General features: G+C 43.8%; 1 protein-coding gene across 1 annotated transcript in view; it reads right to left on the bottom strand.

Annotated features, from left to right (window-relative positions):
* Nucleotides 1-18,658, bottom strand: part of LOC122806313 (golgin subfamily B member 1-like) — a 512,564-nt gene that overhangs the window by 151,984 nt on the left and 341,922 nt on the right. The window lies entirely within an intron of this gene.

Raw genomic sequence — 18,658 nt, 5'->3', positions numbered from 1 at the left:
TGTATTTCTCACATGACTGTGTGATATTATTACATTAATGTATACCTCACATCCTTCGTATAATTGATATTCCCACCATGACAGGTGGACTGTATATGTTCCTCTATATATATATATATATATATATATATATATATATATATATATATATATATATGTGTGTGTCTGTGTGTGTGTGTGTGTGTACACCAATGGATGTGTATATGTATGTCTATAGATATATATGTATATATATATATATATATATATATATATATATATATATATATATATATATATATATATATATATATATATGTGTGTGTATGTATAGAGAGAGAGTCATATATAGTCATACACACCCACATCTACTTGTTGCAATAGATTCTATGTAAAGTTGACTGAGTATGATGGTCAATGTGTTGGTGAATGTGTCAAAGTTGTGTATTTGTGGGATAGCTTAGTGTTTCTGTCATGGTATTATGTGTCCTTGCTTTGATCCCAGCAAAAGCTGTGTATGCTGTTGCTAGACAGATAAAGCACTATGGCTTACAGTCTGATGTAGTCCCTTGGTGTTAACTGGGGTTTGTCATTGGAGGCTAAAGCACTACATGTATGCTTATTGATTGGTACTGATGTTGAATCCAAATTCTGTATGAACTGTAGTACTACTTGAAGCTGTAAGCCTAAACAACAAAGTATGGTGTATGTCCACATTGCTTGGAACCACTGTTTTGTGTGGTCCCTGTAGTCCTCACAGATTACATTCCTCAAGCTTAAGGTTTTGTAAGTACTGGCACACAATACTGTATGGTACACACGTAAAGCTTATCTGGGTTGCCATACCTTTGTGTCTTGTAATTATGTCTGATGTGTGTGTGGGTATGCCTGTAACATGTCCTCTGTCATATGTGTGTTACAAGATATAACTGCGTATCTAGCAACATTTATAGTTTGCTACAGCAGTATGCCACCTATATTCACAATTGTGCACATATTTTGGCCACGGGTTTGCCATAAACAAGTTGTGTGGTATAATTGTAATACTGTAACTGGACTTTACAAACATTGTGATGGATGACATATTTCTTTATGCATTTGCTTGATCTATACCTTCTGTGGCTAGGTGGTGCATTGTATCGCATACAGTGTGCCATGCACTGTTGTATAGTCTTATATAGTGATTCTATTTTGTTGCTTTGCAGAACATGGTTTATTATATAGAGCATGCCAGGCACTTTCAAGCAGTTGTGGGGTGAGCACTGATAAGTGGTATTGAAAGTGTTTAATCTCAGTCAGCTAATAGGTTGCTATATATGGCAGTTCAGTGCTATATGTACTGTATAATGTTAAGTGTGCCATATGACTTGCTCAGACATATTTTTTCTTTGTTTTCCAGGGATCATGGCCCACCATCGTAATCCTAGCTACAGTAGTGCTGAGGATGACATTATTACCAGCTGTCTGATTCAGCACTACAGCCGACTATTCTCAAGAACCAGCCAAGACCAGCATGAGCGTACTGCACTGTGGCAAGATGTTGTCCGGAGGGTCAATGACATAGGCATGCATAACCGGACATATGAACAGGTACTCCATCACTGCAGTGATTTACTTAGACATGTCTGGCAGCATGCTTCTGATGTCCATAGACAACAGCTTGCAACAGGTGGTGGGGTTAACATCCATCCCCCCCTCACCAGAGTGGAGGAACTGCTCCTGAGCCTGGTGGCACCTGCCCAACAACAACAACAGCAGACATTTACCTTGATGGAGGTTGGAGCCACCCAGCAAGAACACATGGAGCGTGCAGGTAACGTGGTATATATGTAGACTACTGTTACCTCTATTGGTAGATCATGCATATGTTTGATGTGTACTGTGTAGTTAGAAGATGTGGAGCCTGTTGTTGTGCAATACTGATCATTTGAAACATAATCTGTAGGCCTGTGAATGTAAACTGTTGTACTACTGTAAGATTGCAAACCCACAGTAGCAATGCCACAGTTGTCGCCACTGACAAACTGTCTCATATCCATGTAGGTCCCTCTGGTGTGACAGCAAGGCAGCAGACACATGCTGGTGAGTGTGTTCTACATTTTTTATTGCAAATAAAAAGTGCATGTCATAGTTAAGGTGTAGGCCATGTACACATGTAACACACCTACGCATAATGCATGCTGTGCATGTTTGCTGTGAGACTACACACATCTCAGTAATGTGATTAGCTGCCTTAAACACATGCAATACACAGAACATCTCAAACAAATGTGGCTATACTGTAGTGACCATTGGATAGGCAGAGTTGATAAGCATGCACACAACATACACAACTATGTCATACACAGAACATGTTAACGTGCTACACATGAAGTATTCACAAACCCTCTGTAAAGTCACACTCCAGTATCCCAAATGTCATCCACACAGCACACATAATATACCTGAGGGGTAGAGGCCTATCATGGGGCAATGAAACACTCTGCAACACACAACACATTCATGTTAGGCAATGCTCCTTATTGGCCTCTTTACAAACACATGTAACAACTGGCTGTGAAATGGTGAATGTAGCCATGGTAGTGCAGTTCTGGTACAGCATGATAGGTGCTGGTTTGGGACACATTTGTAGCCTTGAGTGACCACATGATGCTTCATGATGATGGCTTATGGTACTACACCCCATCCAGTTATTGTAACCACAGTACTACACATAGCTTTCATTGCTATACACCTCAATGTTGTGTGTGTGCAAACATATGCACCTATAAACAATATGCTTACCAATCACTATTTGCACAACTGACACATATATGTCTTGTAATGCTATTGAGTGGCTAGGTCATACGACACACATTGGGTATGTGTGATGTTTAAATATGCAGTTGTGTTTTAGCATGCCATGTCATGGATAACACTGGCATGTCCACAATATGATCTACACTCACCATAACTACTGTACATTGGCGATGTGGACCAATGGTATTCCATCTGTTATACATGCACCACTGATCTTGTGTGTATACACATCATGCATGAGGTAAAACTGTGTCACAATTATTTGCTAAAGACACAGAGGCTCTAATCAGAATTGGATATCTATGTGACACACAGATACACATCCAGCCATGGTATGTATACCTGTGAGTGATGGTGCACAGTACATTAAAGAGTTTTTAATACTTGCACAGCAATGTTGTGTCCCTGTATACATTGCATTCCAGGGGGAGGCCAATCACTAAACAACAAAACACATGCATGAAAGCCATGTATACTGTTAGTAACAAGGACTGTCTACACTCGCACTGCATGCTGTTGAGCAACACATGTCCTGCATGCTGACATGTGTGATATGACTGTTTGGCTTGTGATACTGTACTCCACTATCAACTGCTATTGAGTATGTTCTGAGATTGCTGGTGGTGTGTGTGTGTGTGTGTGTGTGTGTGTGTGTGTGTGTGTGTGTGTGTGTGTGTGTGTATGTCTGCTTTAGTGAGGAGTGTATTTGTGTGCAGGTGTGCATGTGTTCATGTGTGTATGTGTTCATGTGTTCATGTGTTCATGTGTTCTGACATCATGTACAGGTCTTAAAGTGTGTTTCCTGTTTTACTCTGACAGGTGCTGAGGTTGGGCTGGTTCAGTGCAGCAGGGAACCTGATGTCACTGACACAAATAGTGATAATGAGGATAGGTGTGTTGAGGCACAGGCATGTTTGTCAGGGTCTGTTGTTGGGCCACCAATTGACAGTACACAAGTCTCCACCCCATCCATGCACACAGTCATACTGCCTGTACATCCATCATCACCAATGCCCTTAGCAGAAGGACAGTGTACAGTCAGCAATGGCCAGGACAGTGTGGTATCTATGGCACATGCATCAGGACACAGCAGCCATAGCCAGATGTCTGGAATGGTACCACATAGGCAGATGTCCAGGGGTTCTCATCAGAGCACTGGTGATCATCATGCCCCTGGCAGATGTGTCACAACTCTTACAACCACACACATGTTCCAGGCTGTCACGGAGGCACAGGCACGTATGGAGCGGTACACCAGACAGGGACTAAGGGCACAGAGGGCTCACAACACCTCTTTAAATGACAGTATCCGTGACTTAGCAGGTGCCATCCGTAATTACACTGAAGTCATTGATAGACGTTGGGGAGAGGCATTAGATGTCCTCTACAATGTCATGTCCATTTGTCAGGACAGTGCGGGACAGTTGAGACATTGATGTGGACGTATGCCAGCAACATCATCAGCTGGCAGTCTCCATGGAAGTCCATCAAGTCATAGCCGCTCCCGTAGTGCCAGTACCAGCCCCAGGAATGTTGGGGGTGGGCTGTCCATAGACCGTCCTAGAAGACCACGTGCACGTGGCTCTGGCCATTCCCAGCAGGGACCTGGATCAAGTGTACATATATCAACCTCTGAGGATAGTACCCAGTCTGGATTAGTACCTGATACTGTCTGTAGCACCCCTGCCAGGCACAGGTCCCATATCCATGGTCAGAGATGGTGATCTGCCAGGTACAGTCTGTAGCTGTCCCACAAATCCCCGTATATGGCAGCCACATGGTGGAACTGTGTGCAATCAGACACACACACATAAACCAGACACCTAGGGCAAACACATACCCGCACACATTACATCCACATTGGCCCATAACAGTACTCTTGGCCCTCACACACTCACACACACATATGTCGATTGTATGGCTCAATGTAGGCCTCTGGCAAACCAACAATACACCCTGTGCATATGATGAAACCTGTGCCACCTCATGTCATCTGCAACATTGATGCAGGAACATGCTAACATGGTGCTGATGCACAGGGTGACTTTATAACAGAATAACAATGTTAGCATGTTGTCAGCAGTAAAGTGTAATGATATCCTTGAAGGTGTAGCTGAGCAGGCATGATGCAATAAAGCTATAATTATCAATGTAGTATTTTTTTACACCAGTGTTTATTCCAATTGTGTATTGTCTGCCCAAGTGCCACTTGGCTGATGTGTGTAGTTTTGTCAGTATGTGTTAGAGAGTGGACAGTAAGTGTGGGATGTGTGCACCACAAATTTGCAGGTGAACATTTGTGAACATGGTTGAGGTGCACTGTCTGCATGAACGTGCATACTGGACACATAGGCAGGGTAACATGCCCTGTATTAGACAGTGTTAACACTCCATAGTTTCTATTGGTGGCCAGTATGCATTGTATTACACACATTTTGGAACTTGAGTACACGTGTGTGTATGACACAGTTTGACACTGTGCTGTGAGTGATACTGTTACTATCTGTCATTGGTTTGCATTCTGGCAGTATACATAACCTCAACAGCCTGACCATAAACAATTGTTAGATAATGTCTTGACAACTGACACACAGATGTAGGACACACAGTAACATATGCAGCCTTCAAGTACTATTCTATGCCAGTAACCAGTGGTATTCACCTGCACTCAGTCCTGGAACCTCTCCTGTTTGGCATATAGCTTTCTTAGGTACAAGCAAACACAGTAGGAATATGTCTGGCCACATTTGTCAATGCTTACTGTGGGCTATAATGCATTCTCCAGATGATGCACACATCCTCCAAAAGGGTATCATACAGACAGATACCTGGTGTCAAACCCATGCTGTAAACCTATAAGCCAAATAAAACATAGTCATCCACTTTTACAAAACATAGTATCCCCAGAGTACCACATAGGTAGTAGCCCCCAAAATGTTGAGTGGGTACTGATGTATACATAGAGCCATGTGTTACATCATCTCTCCTTTAAAAATCACATTTCCAAAGGGTTTTGGAAATCCCTCTGTGGATCACATAAGCAATAAGGGGTCTGCATGCATATCCACAAAGGCTGTTGCACACCTATAATAAATAGCCATCTTTGACAGACTTTGCTGCTTTTGAACATGTTTCAAATATACCTCAGGCATAAACCATCACTCACACTATTCAATAGAAACCGTAATGAGTGTATGTGAAACGGATGACGTAGGGCCAGGGATCACTGCAGTGGCTAGGCTTGTCACAAGTATACAGATGTGACCTAAGGTCTGGAAAGTGGCAGCACACTCTGGCAAAGATAACAGATGTGTTCATGGAGAAAGCAGGGTTCCCACCTATGAAATAATTGATTTCACATGTATGTATATGTATTTGCCACACAGCTACCTGATGTGTAATGCACATACTGTTGTCATTGTGATATGTCATACAGTAGTAAAAGCAAAGCCACATCACATTGACCAAATGTGGCACACACACAGAGACAGTCACCAAGTGCAGGATTCAAACCCCTACCTAACTACTTTATGATACTAGAGCAGTATGCATTAACACAATGTGCTATACACATTACTGGGAGTTCTCTTTTCCACAGTTATATTTGTAGGATGGTGACATCATCAGATTTGACAAAGATGAGTATACCACTTTTAAGGTGTTTCAGTAGTCTTCAAAAAGGTTGCTCCTCTCCAAGGAGACACATACTCTCATACAGTTAGCAAGTGCAGGATTCAAACCCCTACCTAATTACTTTATGATACTAGAAGAGTACGCATTAACACGACACGCTATACACATTACTGGGAATTCTCTTTTCCACAGGTATATTTGTAGGATGGTGACATCATCAGATGACAGTATACCACTTTTAAGGTGTTTTAGTAGTCTCCAAAAAGGTTGCTCCTCTTCAAGGAGACACACACTCTTATACAGTTGTCAAGTGGAGGATTCAAACCCCTACCTAACTACTTTATGATATTACAGCAGTAATCATTTACACAACATGCTATACACATTACTAAGAGTTCTCCTTTCCACAGGTATATTTGTAGGATGGTGACATCATCAGACTAGACAAAGTGGGTTACATTAGATGACATTAGGTGGGCTACATAGAAGGAATTTCTAAACACTTTGGCAATGTGATCATCAAAGGAGAGTTTACTATCTACCTGGGTCCCCAGGTACATAATTACATTCTCCGTACATACTGGATTACCACCTATGTGGTAATTTGTGTGCACTTTGTTTTATCCAAAGGGGATGACTATGCATTTTTTGGCATTCTGCTTGAGGGCATTGTTTTGACACCAGGTATCTGTCTCTGTAAGACCCTTCTGGAGGATGTCTGTGTCAGCCGTAGAGTTGATTATGGACCACAGTTAGCAGTCATCTGCAAACTTGTTCAGCCATACTCCTCCCATGCTTGCCTGTACCTCTGAGCAGCATCTACTGAACAGGTGGGGTCCTAGGACCAAGACCTGTGGGATGCCATTTGTGACTGGTTTAGAGTCGGACATGGAACCCACAACTCTGAACATGTGCATTTGATCTGTGGGCCAGTTGGCCACCCATCCTGTGACATAGGTGTTAATCTTCAAGCTGGTAAGCTTGTCTATGATGCCAGAGTGGGGAATGGTGTCAAAGGCCATAGTGAGGTCCAGGTGGGCTGTGTGAACTACTTTCACCTCCATCTGTGTCCTTGGTAACTGTTTCAAAGAAGTCAACTAGGTTTAGGAGGCAGGATCTGCCTTTAACAAAGACAAGTTGGGTAGAGTCCAGTGTCTGGAGGTTCCCAATGCCTCTGTCTATGGGTTCCATGATAATTTGCTCCATAGCTTTGCAGACCAGGCTGAGTAGGCCTATAGGGCAATAGTTTCCAGGTTCTGTTGTGGCACCACCTTTGTGGAGCTGGATGACTGTTGCTGTATGCCATTCTTTGGGTACATAGCCTGTGGTAAGGTTGAGTCTGGACAGTGAATGAAGGTGAGGGTGTAGTTCCTTTTGGGGCTGGTGTAAGATGCAGCCTGGGACACCATCCAGTCCCATTGATGCTGTGTTCTTAGCTTTGGAGAGGGTTGTTTTTACCTGCATGTCCATGACGTCTGGGGCTCTGCATTCTTCTGGGATGGATACAGGCCCCTTTGGTGGTGATGGGGGGGAGTCTGCACTGAACTTGTCTGCCAGGATGTGGGCAATGTCAGTTGGTTTAGTGTATTTTGTGCCATTTTGCAGTAGCTGACAGCATATTTGAGAGTTGCCACCTAAATGTTTGGTATAGCTAACGAAGGCTTTGTAGTTGTTATTCTTACATTCCTTGGCAATTTGTCTTTAGAAACTGGCCTTGGATTATTTTACGAGCAATCATTGTTTCTTCCTAATAATGATCAGTCATGCCTTTCCTTTTGAGAAGTTTGCTCTATCATGTGTTCGTTTCCTCCTTCTGTTGTATAGCTTATTTAGGGGCAACAACCACCAGATTGGTTTCTTATTTTTGGAGGAGTGCATCTTGGTTTTATTTGGGATGTTTTGATCCATGCATCCCTGTAGATGCTCATAGAATGCACTTGTAAATGATTCTGCAGATTGTATAGCATTATCCTATAGCAAGGGGGCTTTGGAACTTTCCACTTTGGTCTTGAGAAGTGTGCAGTTTGCTTTTGAAAATTTCTTCACAGTGGTTTTCTTGACTGGGGGGGGGGGGTGGATGTCCGGTGTGATTACTTTATGATCTGATATTACCAGCGAGGGGTTTATCTCTGTTGTGGAACACTGGTACCATATGTTGGTGATGATGAGGTCCAGTATGTTGTCACCTCTAGTGGGCACGGTGACCAGCTGTTCCAGGGTGTTTGAGTTTTTAAACTCCAGGAAGCATTGGGCAAAGGATGTTGTACACGAGTAATTCTCCCAGTCAATGTTTGGGTAGTTGTAATCTCCTCATATAATGGTGTTTGGTAGGACCTTTATATTTTCCACTGTTCTCAGGAATACTGAGTGAGGTTCCTGAGACAAGGTAGGTGATCTGTAGCAGGCTACAATCTGATAAGCAGCTTTGCCCAGTGTTAGTTGCACTTGCATGGTCTCCAAGGCCTCATGCTGTGCCACTAACCTAAAGGTGTGGGTATCCATAAGGTAAATGGATATACCCCTTCCTTTTGTATTTCACTCTGGGTTTTGGGGCCGAAGATCAGAGGGATTGTGATTATTTTATGTGGAGCATGTCCAACAGCTCTGTGTTTGACATAGCTTTGTATGTTAGGCAGAGATCACCTCTGAGTAGGCGATATGCGAGAGAGTACAGCTGGAGAATTTTGAGACGGTCTGTGTATGGCATGTATTTCAGGCTGCTAATGCTCTTTGTGAGGTATTTCTGCAGGCTTTCCAGTTGTTGTAGATGTCTTGTGAGGTACATAGCAAAAGGGACGTTGTACTCTATTATAGATTTAGTGATTGATGAGTAGAGGGGAACAATGTCCTCTTCTATTCTGCATGAGACACCTTTTGTGATGAGGTGTGCCATGTAGAAGGATTTCCTGACTACTGCGGGGATGTGATTATCACAGGTGTGCCCACTGTCCACCTGTGACCCAAGGTCTCTTATCACACTTTCAGTGTTAAGTATACTACCACCTATGTTGTAGTTCATGGCTACAGAGTTTTTACCAAAGGGGATGACAATGCACTTTTTGGCATTGAGCTTGAGGCCATGGCTTTGACACCAGGCATCTGTCTCAGTGAGGCCCTTTTGTAGGATGTCCACATCTTTAGTAGTTTCATTTATGGCTCCTAGTTTGCAGTCATCTGGAAACTTCATTAGCCACAGACCTTCCATGTTAAAGTTTACTTCAGGGAAGTAGATACCAAACAGGACAGGACCCAGGACTGAACCATGTGGTACTGCACTTGTCATGGTACAAAGTCGTACTTGGAGTCTGCTACTTTCACAGTGTGTGTTCTGTCAGTGAGCCATTTGGCAACCCATCTTGTGACATAGCAATTTATACCTAGTTTAGTGGGTTTATCTATAAGTCCAGAGTGGGGAATGGTGTTGAAAGCTGTGGCAAGATCTACATAGGCTATGTGAACCACCTTACCCTTGTCTATGGTTCTGGTGACTGCTTCAGTGATGTCTATCAGGTTTAGGAGACATGATCTGCATTTTTCAAACCCAACATGGTTGTGGTCCAGAGTTTGGAGATTACCAATGTCTTTTTTATAAGTTATATTATGATACATTCCATGGCCTTGCAGAGCAGGCTCATCAGGCTAATGGGGCACTAGTTCCTGGAGTCTGTGGTGTCTCCACTCTTGTGTAGTGGGATAACCGTCACTGTGTGCTATTCAGCAGGCACAAAGCCTGAGGTGAGGCTATGACTGAACATGGTACGTCAGTGTGGTGCCTGTTCGTTCTGTAGTTTGTGTAGAACACAGCCTGGGAAATTATCTGGTCCCATGGATGCTGTGTTCCTGGCTTTGGAGAGTGTTTTTTACCTGTGCAGCCATGATGACAGCAACTTTACAGTTTTCTGTTATAGAGATGTTCTCTTTCATGGGTGAGAGGGGGGTAAAGTTAGCACTGATCCTATCTGCCAGGATGTTGGCAATATCAGTTGGGTCTGTATATTTAGTGCCATTGTGCTGTAACCCAGAGCAGATCTGAGTCTTGCCATTGAGATTCTTGACGTAGCTATAGAATGCTTTGTGGTTGTCTTTAGAATCAGTGTTGATTTTGTTTTCATAACTAGCTTTAGAAGATTTTATCAGGGATCACAACTTCTTACTGATGTTGACCATGGAGCTCCTCCACTCATGGGAATTTACCCTCTTTTGCAACATTTTCTTCCTTCTGTTGTGCAGTTTGTTTATGGCAGAGGAACACCAGATTGGCTTCCTTTTCTTGGAGTTTAGCATCTTGGTTCTGTTTGGGATAGCATGATGCATTCAGTCATGTAAGTGCTTATAAAGTGCAATTGGGAAGGATTCAGTAGTTGTAACTGTATTGTCCATCTGCATGGGTGTCCTGCAGTTCAGCACTTGTCTTAAGAAGCATGAAGTTGGCTTTGGAGACATTTTTTAACATGGTTTCCTTAATGGGGGTGTGGGTCCAGAATGTGGATATGTAGGGTAATTAGCTTATGGTCAGATGGGACCAATGAGGCGCTGACTTCAGATGTGGAACACTGGTCACGCAGGACAAACCAAACCCCGTAACCAACACAAATAACCACAAAGTGAGCTAAATGCTACTCATTGCCAGAAGTCTTAGCCTCCAGATGCACACACTCGAGGCACTTCTCATTATGGAGGATATTGATATCTGTACAGTAACAGAAACCTAGTTCAAGGCTCCAGACAGCACACCAGCACTACCAGGATACTACTCATTCCATACCTTCCAGCATCAGAACCTGAATAATAGCATTTAGGGTGAGGATGTATCCATATTCATCAAGGATACCTACACCTCTCTCTACATGCTCTCTACAGGATATGTACCCATAAAATGTTGCACAGCAATGTTCTTCACACTCCACAGGGGTGGGGCCACAAAAATCCCTTGGCATTCATGTTCTATGAGCCTGACAAGTGTGTTCTGCAAGGCAATGGAGCCAATCATAATGGAAGTCAACAATACAGAGATTGGGAACCTTCACACAGTTGTGCACACACAGTTTGGCTTCGTCAAATGCAGAACACGCCTCCTGAACTGTGAGGATTTCTTTGACAGTTACCCAGGCTACAGATGATTGAAATGAGCTCAACATAGCCTACCTATACCTCGCTAAGGCCTTTGACACCATTCCCCAGTCAGGTATCGTAGATGAACTCACCAACCTGGCCATGAATCCATACATCACAAGATGGATTGCAAACTGGCTCACAGATAGATCCCACACATTAAGAGTTGTTGGCTACATGTCAGAATCTACACCGGTAACAACTGGTGTCCCCCAGGGTTCAGTCCTGGGTCCCTCCTGTTTGGTATAGACTTCTCAAATGTACATGCCAACACAGGAGGGTTGTGGTTGACTAAGTTTGCTGGGAACTGTAAAGTGTTTGCCATAATAGATACCCTGGATGACAGACATATTCTCCAGAAGGGACTCTATGAGACAGATGTGTGGTGTCAGAATCATGGCCTCAAGCTCACTGTGGAGGAATGCATAGTGATCCTCTTTGTTGAAAACAAAATACCCACAAACTATCACATAGGTGTTATCCCCCTTAAAAATGACAAGGTGATAAGGGATATGGGGACACAAGTAGATAGTCATCTTTCCTTTGACAACCATGTTGCCAAAGTGATTGGGAGATCCTATGTGGCCCATCTAATCAACAAAGGGTTTGCGTCAGGATCCAAAGAGGTAGTGTTGGCACTCTACTCTCACATCATCAGACCCATCATTGAGTACAGTGCACCATTTTGCATGTACTCAACTTAGCATATCCAGCAGCTGTAGAGACCACATAGGTACCTCACCAAGAGGATTACTGGCCTCAAACAGTTGTGTTATGCAACACAACTGGGAAAACTAAATCTGTTCTTCGTTGTGTACCGCCTACTCAGAGGCACACTTTGCCTAACATACAAAGCCATGTCCAGCACATAACTGTTGAATATGTTCCATCTACAGATAACAACAATGTTCCATCTACAGATAACAACATTGAGTCGTCCTACACATTCCAGGGATATGAAGCTTATCACAACGATGAATACAACATGCTGGTGGGATAGAGTACCATCCCAGACACTTGCCTTACTGTGGAACAGAGTCCCAATGTACATCAGACAGAACCCCTCGCTGACACTCTTCAATTGGAACCTTAATGAGTGGATGGGAAACAGACATTTCATGCCAGGCATCACATCAGCAGCCCCACTAGAAAGGGGCTTAGGGTACTAACTATTAGAACTAGGCCTTGAGAGACTACCCAATGGTGTGGTGAAAGCTGCACAACTTGCATAGGCTGATATATGCCTTTGTGGAGATAGTCTACTACATACCTATGAACCTATGTGACAGGTACATGTCTACAGATAGTAGATGTGTACTTCATTGTATAGTCATGTTGTACAGCAGGCACATGGACCACATACACTGTAATGCTTACAGATACTGGTGGCTGTTATGTACAGTGGGAGAGATTTGCACCTCATGTCTTTCATGCCATTGGGATGTGTGCTGGGAGGGACAGTCCTGGATGGCTCCCTGTCATGGTCACCCTCTTACACACATCTCTGCCCATCCATCTTTGGCTTATTATACTGTGTTCCCCCCTACATATATATATAGGTACATAGGTAGGTAATAGGCTATCTGCCTGAAGGCATATATTAGTATGGCCAGAGTGTGCAGCTATCAACACCCATGGAGTTAGCTCCCTAGGCCTCTGTGTAGTAGAGCTGATGAAGTGATCCATGGTGTGACAGTTCAGTTTCACATACACTCATCAAGGCTCCTCTGGAAGAGTGTCAGTGAGTGTCTCGGCTTAATGTCGGTTGGGAGCCTGTTCCAAAGCAAGGGAAGTCTGTGAGTTAGTAATGTATCCCCCCAACATGTTCTGTTTAATGTTGTGATGATGATATCCCTAGAGCATGTGGTACAGTGAGCTTGGGTTTACTTCAGATAGTGCATGTACATCAGTTCTGCATTGGACATGGACCTGTCTGTTGGACAGAGATCTCCTGAGTAGACAGTATGCAACAGAGAACAGATTGAGTTAAATTCAGTCTTGTTGCAAAGGGCAACTGTTTGAGGCCAGTAATCCTCTTGTTGAGGTACTTCAGTGGTCTTTCCAGCTGCTGAAGGTGCCTAGTCAGATTCATCCCAAGTGTGTTGTGGTAGTCTCTGATGGGTCTGATGACTGATGAGTAGAGGGAACCTCCTTTGACCTACACGCAAAGACCTTGGCAGTTTGTGGGAACACATTGCATGATTTTCTAACCACTTTGTGAATGTGTTTCTGGAAGTAGAGATGACTATCCACATGTGTCCATAGATCCCTTATTATCACCTCCATATTTAGGGTGTTGGCACCTATGTGGTATTTGTATGACTGTAGCTCGAGGCTATAATTTTGACACCACATCTGTCTGACTGAGACCCTTTTTAAGGATGTCTCTGTTGTCCCAAACATCGATTATGACAACTTTTCTGCAGTGATCCACAAACTTTGCTAAACATAGCCCTCATGTGTTTGACTGTATTTCTGAAAAGTATACAGCAGACAGGAGGAGTCTCAGCACTGAGCCATGGGGGACAGCAGTTGTTACCAGCTTGAACAGGAGACCACAGTTCTTACCTTGTGGGATCTATCTGTGCCCCAGTTGGCAATCCTTCAGATGACATACATATTTATGCACAGGTTGTTGATTTTGTGGATACGACATGTGTCTGGGATGTGGGAAAAGGGCTTTTCAAGGTCTATGTGGGACGTGTGTAGCTCATTTCATTGATGTATGTCCTGGGTGACTGCCTTAAAAACAGTCTAGCAGGTTTGGGAACTATGATCTGCCCCTGACCAAACCAAAATGGGTAGGGTTGGGTGTTTGTAGGCTCCCAATAGCTCTGTTTATGAGTTCCATCATGATGGACTCCATGGCCTTGCAGATCAGGCTTAGTAGGCTTATAAGACAATAGTTCCCATGGTCTGTTGTGCACCAACACTTGTGGAGTGTGCCAAAAGTTGCTGTAACCCATTCAACAGTTTCATATCCTGTACAGAGGGTGAGTCTCAACAAACTGTTCAGGTGCAGGGTCTGTTTGTTTTGGAATTCACATATGACACAGCTAGGGAAACCATGTCATCCCATAGACGCCGTGTTTTTAGGTTTGGAAAGAGCTGTTTAACCATTGTATATGTAATTTCTGGGTTTTCACAATCTCCAGGTATGATAATGGGCCCTTTTGTCAGTGAGAGGGGGGTAAATATGTATGAACCTGTCTGACAAGATGTTGGCAATGTCAGTCATGTACATGTATTCATTTACAGTTTGCACTGACTCAGAACATATATGAGTTTACATTGATATTTATGACATAGCGAAAGAAAGCTTCATGGTTCTCTAAGGACTCTTTGACAATATTTTTGCCAGAACATGGATTGGATAATGTTAGGAGTGCTCATTGTTTATTGATGATACTGATCGGAGATTTATTGATCTTCTTTGAATTTTCACTTTCTTTGAACAACTTAAGTACTTGTAGTACATAGTTTGATTATGACAGGAGTCCGATATATTATATGGGTTTGTTTTCATATAACTGTGTGCGCAAGGCAGAATTGGTGAATAGTGATGGGTTTCTGGGGTAAGAACTGCAACTGCCAGATATGTGTGGCCCACTGCTGTACTCAGACATGGCCTAAGTGTGTGAGCATGCCCAGTATGGCCCTTTCAGTATGTTGTTGACTGACATTTGCTTCATTTATTTAAGTGTGTAAGCATGCCCAGTATGACCTTTCAGTATGTTGCTGACTGAAATTTGCTAAATTTGTTGGTGTGTGAGCATGCCCAGTATGACCTTTCAGTATGCTGCTGACTGAAATTTGATAAATTTTTTAAAGTGTGTGAGCATACCCAGTATGGACATATATCTACTATATGTGTGTGAAAAATCAAGTTGGTTTTTACTTCAGGGCTCACCTTTGTGTTGTATATCGACAGGAAGCATGCTGTGCCTGCAGGGCTTCCATGAGTCACTTTGCATAGACCTATCAACATTTCTACATACAGGGAGGACAGCTATTAGTTGTACATTTCTACCTGGAGGGGTACACCTGATTGTTACTGTAGGTGTACATAGGATGAGGGGTTCACCTGACACTTATACACATTTGCTAGGCCTGCACTGCTATGTCAGGTACTCCATTTCAGTCTGTATTGTTGTCTATCATACTGGCTTGAGGCATACTACTGTACTACAGATCTTAGCTTCAAATTTCACGTATATTAGTTTGTGTGTTCATAGCTTACCCAACCCACATCACACTGCCTGGCCTGCTATCTGTCTGCATAGGCCTGGGAGGAAGTTACTCATATGCCTCTTCAGAGGGCATGATACAGCATTTGTTTGTGTTTGCGTTAGTCTACAATTGTCAGTGGTTCAGTACTGTGACTATAGTGCACAGTATCCTGAGTTCGAGCCCTGTCACTGCTTTTTATTTTCCTGCTGGGCAGACCAGACTGCTTAAGGAACAGTAAAGCAGGTGTGAGCATGTTTACCTGACTTTGCTCAACTTTGCCCAACCTTGTCCGACTTTGCCCAACATTGCTCAACGTTGACCGACGTTGCGCTAGTTAATGCGGTGCTTAGCTCCTCGCAATTGTGTTTAAATATGCTAAATAATGGTAAAATGTGTTTAACAGTGCTTTATATTGCTTACAATAGGGCAATCATGCTTCAGGGGGTGCTGCAGGGCTGCCTATGTCGGATGCACATAGTACACTCCCTATACATGTTTGAAAACAGGTAGTGTCATGTTAGGCATCCCTTTTATTGTATGTGCGAGTCAGAGAGAGGTGTAATTTCCAGGGGTTCCTACTGAGTCAGTGTATGTGCTATGCGTTGCCTCTTTGCCAAGGTCAAGGCATACTGGGCATGCCTCCTTCTGCCTACTGGGGCAGGCTCAGGTTGTTCCTTCTCTGAGTCATGCTGTGCCTGTGCAGGCCTTGGCAATGGTGGGGGGGCTGTTTGGCCCTGCCCCATGCTGTTCCTGCTGCAGCTGTTTTCTCAGGATCATATTGTGTAGCATGGCACATACCATGACAATTTGGGTACATGTAGTTGGTGAGTACTGCAAGGCTCCACCAGATGTGTCCAAGCACCGGAACCGTGACTTGAGCATCCCAAACACACGCACAATAATGTTTCTTGTTTGTGCGTGTGCCTTATTATGGAGTTCATGTTCAGGTGTGTGTGCATTTCTGATGGATGTCATCAGCCACAGCTCCAGTGCGTATCCAGCATCCCCCACTAGGTGACCGTCAGGGATGTCCCCATTGGCAAATATCTGGTACAGCTGCCAGATGTGGGAATCGTGATAGCTTCCAGGGCAGCCAGCACACACATTCATTATTATGCCCTGGGCATCGCACATGACCTAGCAGTTGATGGAGGGGAAGCCCTTGCGGTTGATGTAGACCCTACCCCATTCACTGGGTGGTGCTTTGATGTGTATGTGTGTGCAGTCTATTGCATCCACTACCTCAGGGTATTCTGCTATTTGGTGGAAAAGATGCATATTGCTGGCCAATGCCTCACAGGAATTGGGGAAATATACATGGTCACCGACATGTGCTGACATGGTATCCAGGAACTGGTGCAGTACTCTGGATGTTGATGCCTGTGAAACCCCCATCATATCACCAGTTGGGCTCTGGAAGGTACCTGTAGCTAGTATTCATAGGCCAACACATACCTTGGTATCCACTGGGATGGGTTCCCCTCTGTTGGTTCTGTGTGTGAGGCGTGGCCGGCACAGCTTAATTTGCTGCAGGAGGTCTCTGTCCACTCTATAGTGCTCTACTATCTCCAGCTCATGTAGCCCCTGGTAGGTTACCCTGGGTCTGTACACTCTTCTCCGTCTCCTCACTGTGGGTTGCTCAGCAGCATTCACAACATCACCAGCATTTTGCACATGTTGGTTTATGATAGCAATAGCAGCCACTAACATTTTGTCTGACTTAAGCTTTTTAAGTTTTCACTCTTTGTATACTGCAGTGTGGCAGAGTTCTTGGGGAAAAAACAGGGTAGACTGCTGTTTGCAGAGTTTAAAGTGCTGGGCTGGGCTAGTCTACTGCCTGTGTAATTGGCTGATTCTGATATATTTCACCTGGCAGCTCTGCTAATTCTCCTTTGTTAACTTCCTACTACTTCTTTTCATTCTGTTTCCCTTTCTGTTTCTGCCCAGGGCAGTGCCGCGCAAACAAGCACAAACACGCGCACACGGGCGCACATGCTGTGTGCCCGTTTGCAAGAAATTTCAGATATATCCATGGCGTATGCCTTTGGTTTCTTGTTTTCAGCTAGAACAACTGTAGACACGCCTTTTGCAATCCTGAGCAACTCAGAGCAAACACAAGCCACTGTGCTCCAATAAGCTTACAGTCTTTCAGACATACCCCCTCATGATGTCACCTATCTTCTACTCCACTACTTCCCCACTCCTACACTTACACTCTAGGGACATGGCTCACATGCCGGGGAAAATTGGGATTCACTATCCTTATCCTCATATGCATAGGATTGCCTACTAATGCTTGGTTACATCTCTCACACTGAGCCCCCCCCCCCCCTTAGCAACCACTACTCAGTGGCCATGTTGTTTTCAGCCTGCCATTCACCTGCATGGCATAACAAGCTTTTTAGTGAAAATGCCCATTTTTGGCTATTTGTCAATTTTTTTCATTTTATTTAAAGCGCCGCACATTTGCGCGATGCTGAGCTACGCTTAAACATCAGCGATCGGAGAAAGAAAATAGATTTTAAGGATTTACAACATTTGCACATGCCAATGGCCTTATATTTGGTCATTGGCATGCTTCCAGAACTAGATGCTTCCTTTATTTGGAACTGTCATAGCTCCGTTTAGCTATTTGCAGAACGGTACTCCGTTACTAACGGAGTGCATTTCTGCAAATAACACTACTCTTACACAGACAGGTTAGTGTTTCCTGGATCGCAAATTTACCTCATTTACACAGCTTTCAGCAGCAAATGAGGTAATTTGCATACCATAACACTGTCCATGAAAGAGTAGCTTTAGAAGCTCTCATGAACGTCCCTGCCGGCTATTGCTGGATCGCTCGGCAGACATATTGGCTGTCTGCCATCTTACACTACTCTTAGACTTCATGCAAGCCTTCATG

This window comes from Protopterus annectens, chromosome 7.part0 (assembly GCF_019279795.1).
Source record: "Protopterus annectens isolate FY-2018-M chromosome 7.part0, PAN1.0, whole genome shotgun sequence".
Taxonomy (NCBI): Eukaryota; Metazoa; Chordata; order Ceratodontiformes; family Protopteridae; genus Protopterus; species Protopterus annectens.
This window is presented reverse-complemented; position numbering and strand designations above follow the sequence as displayed.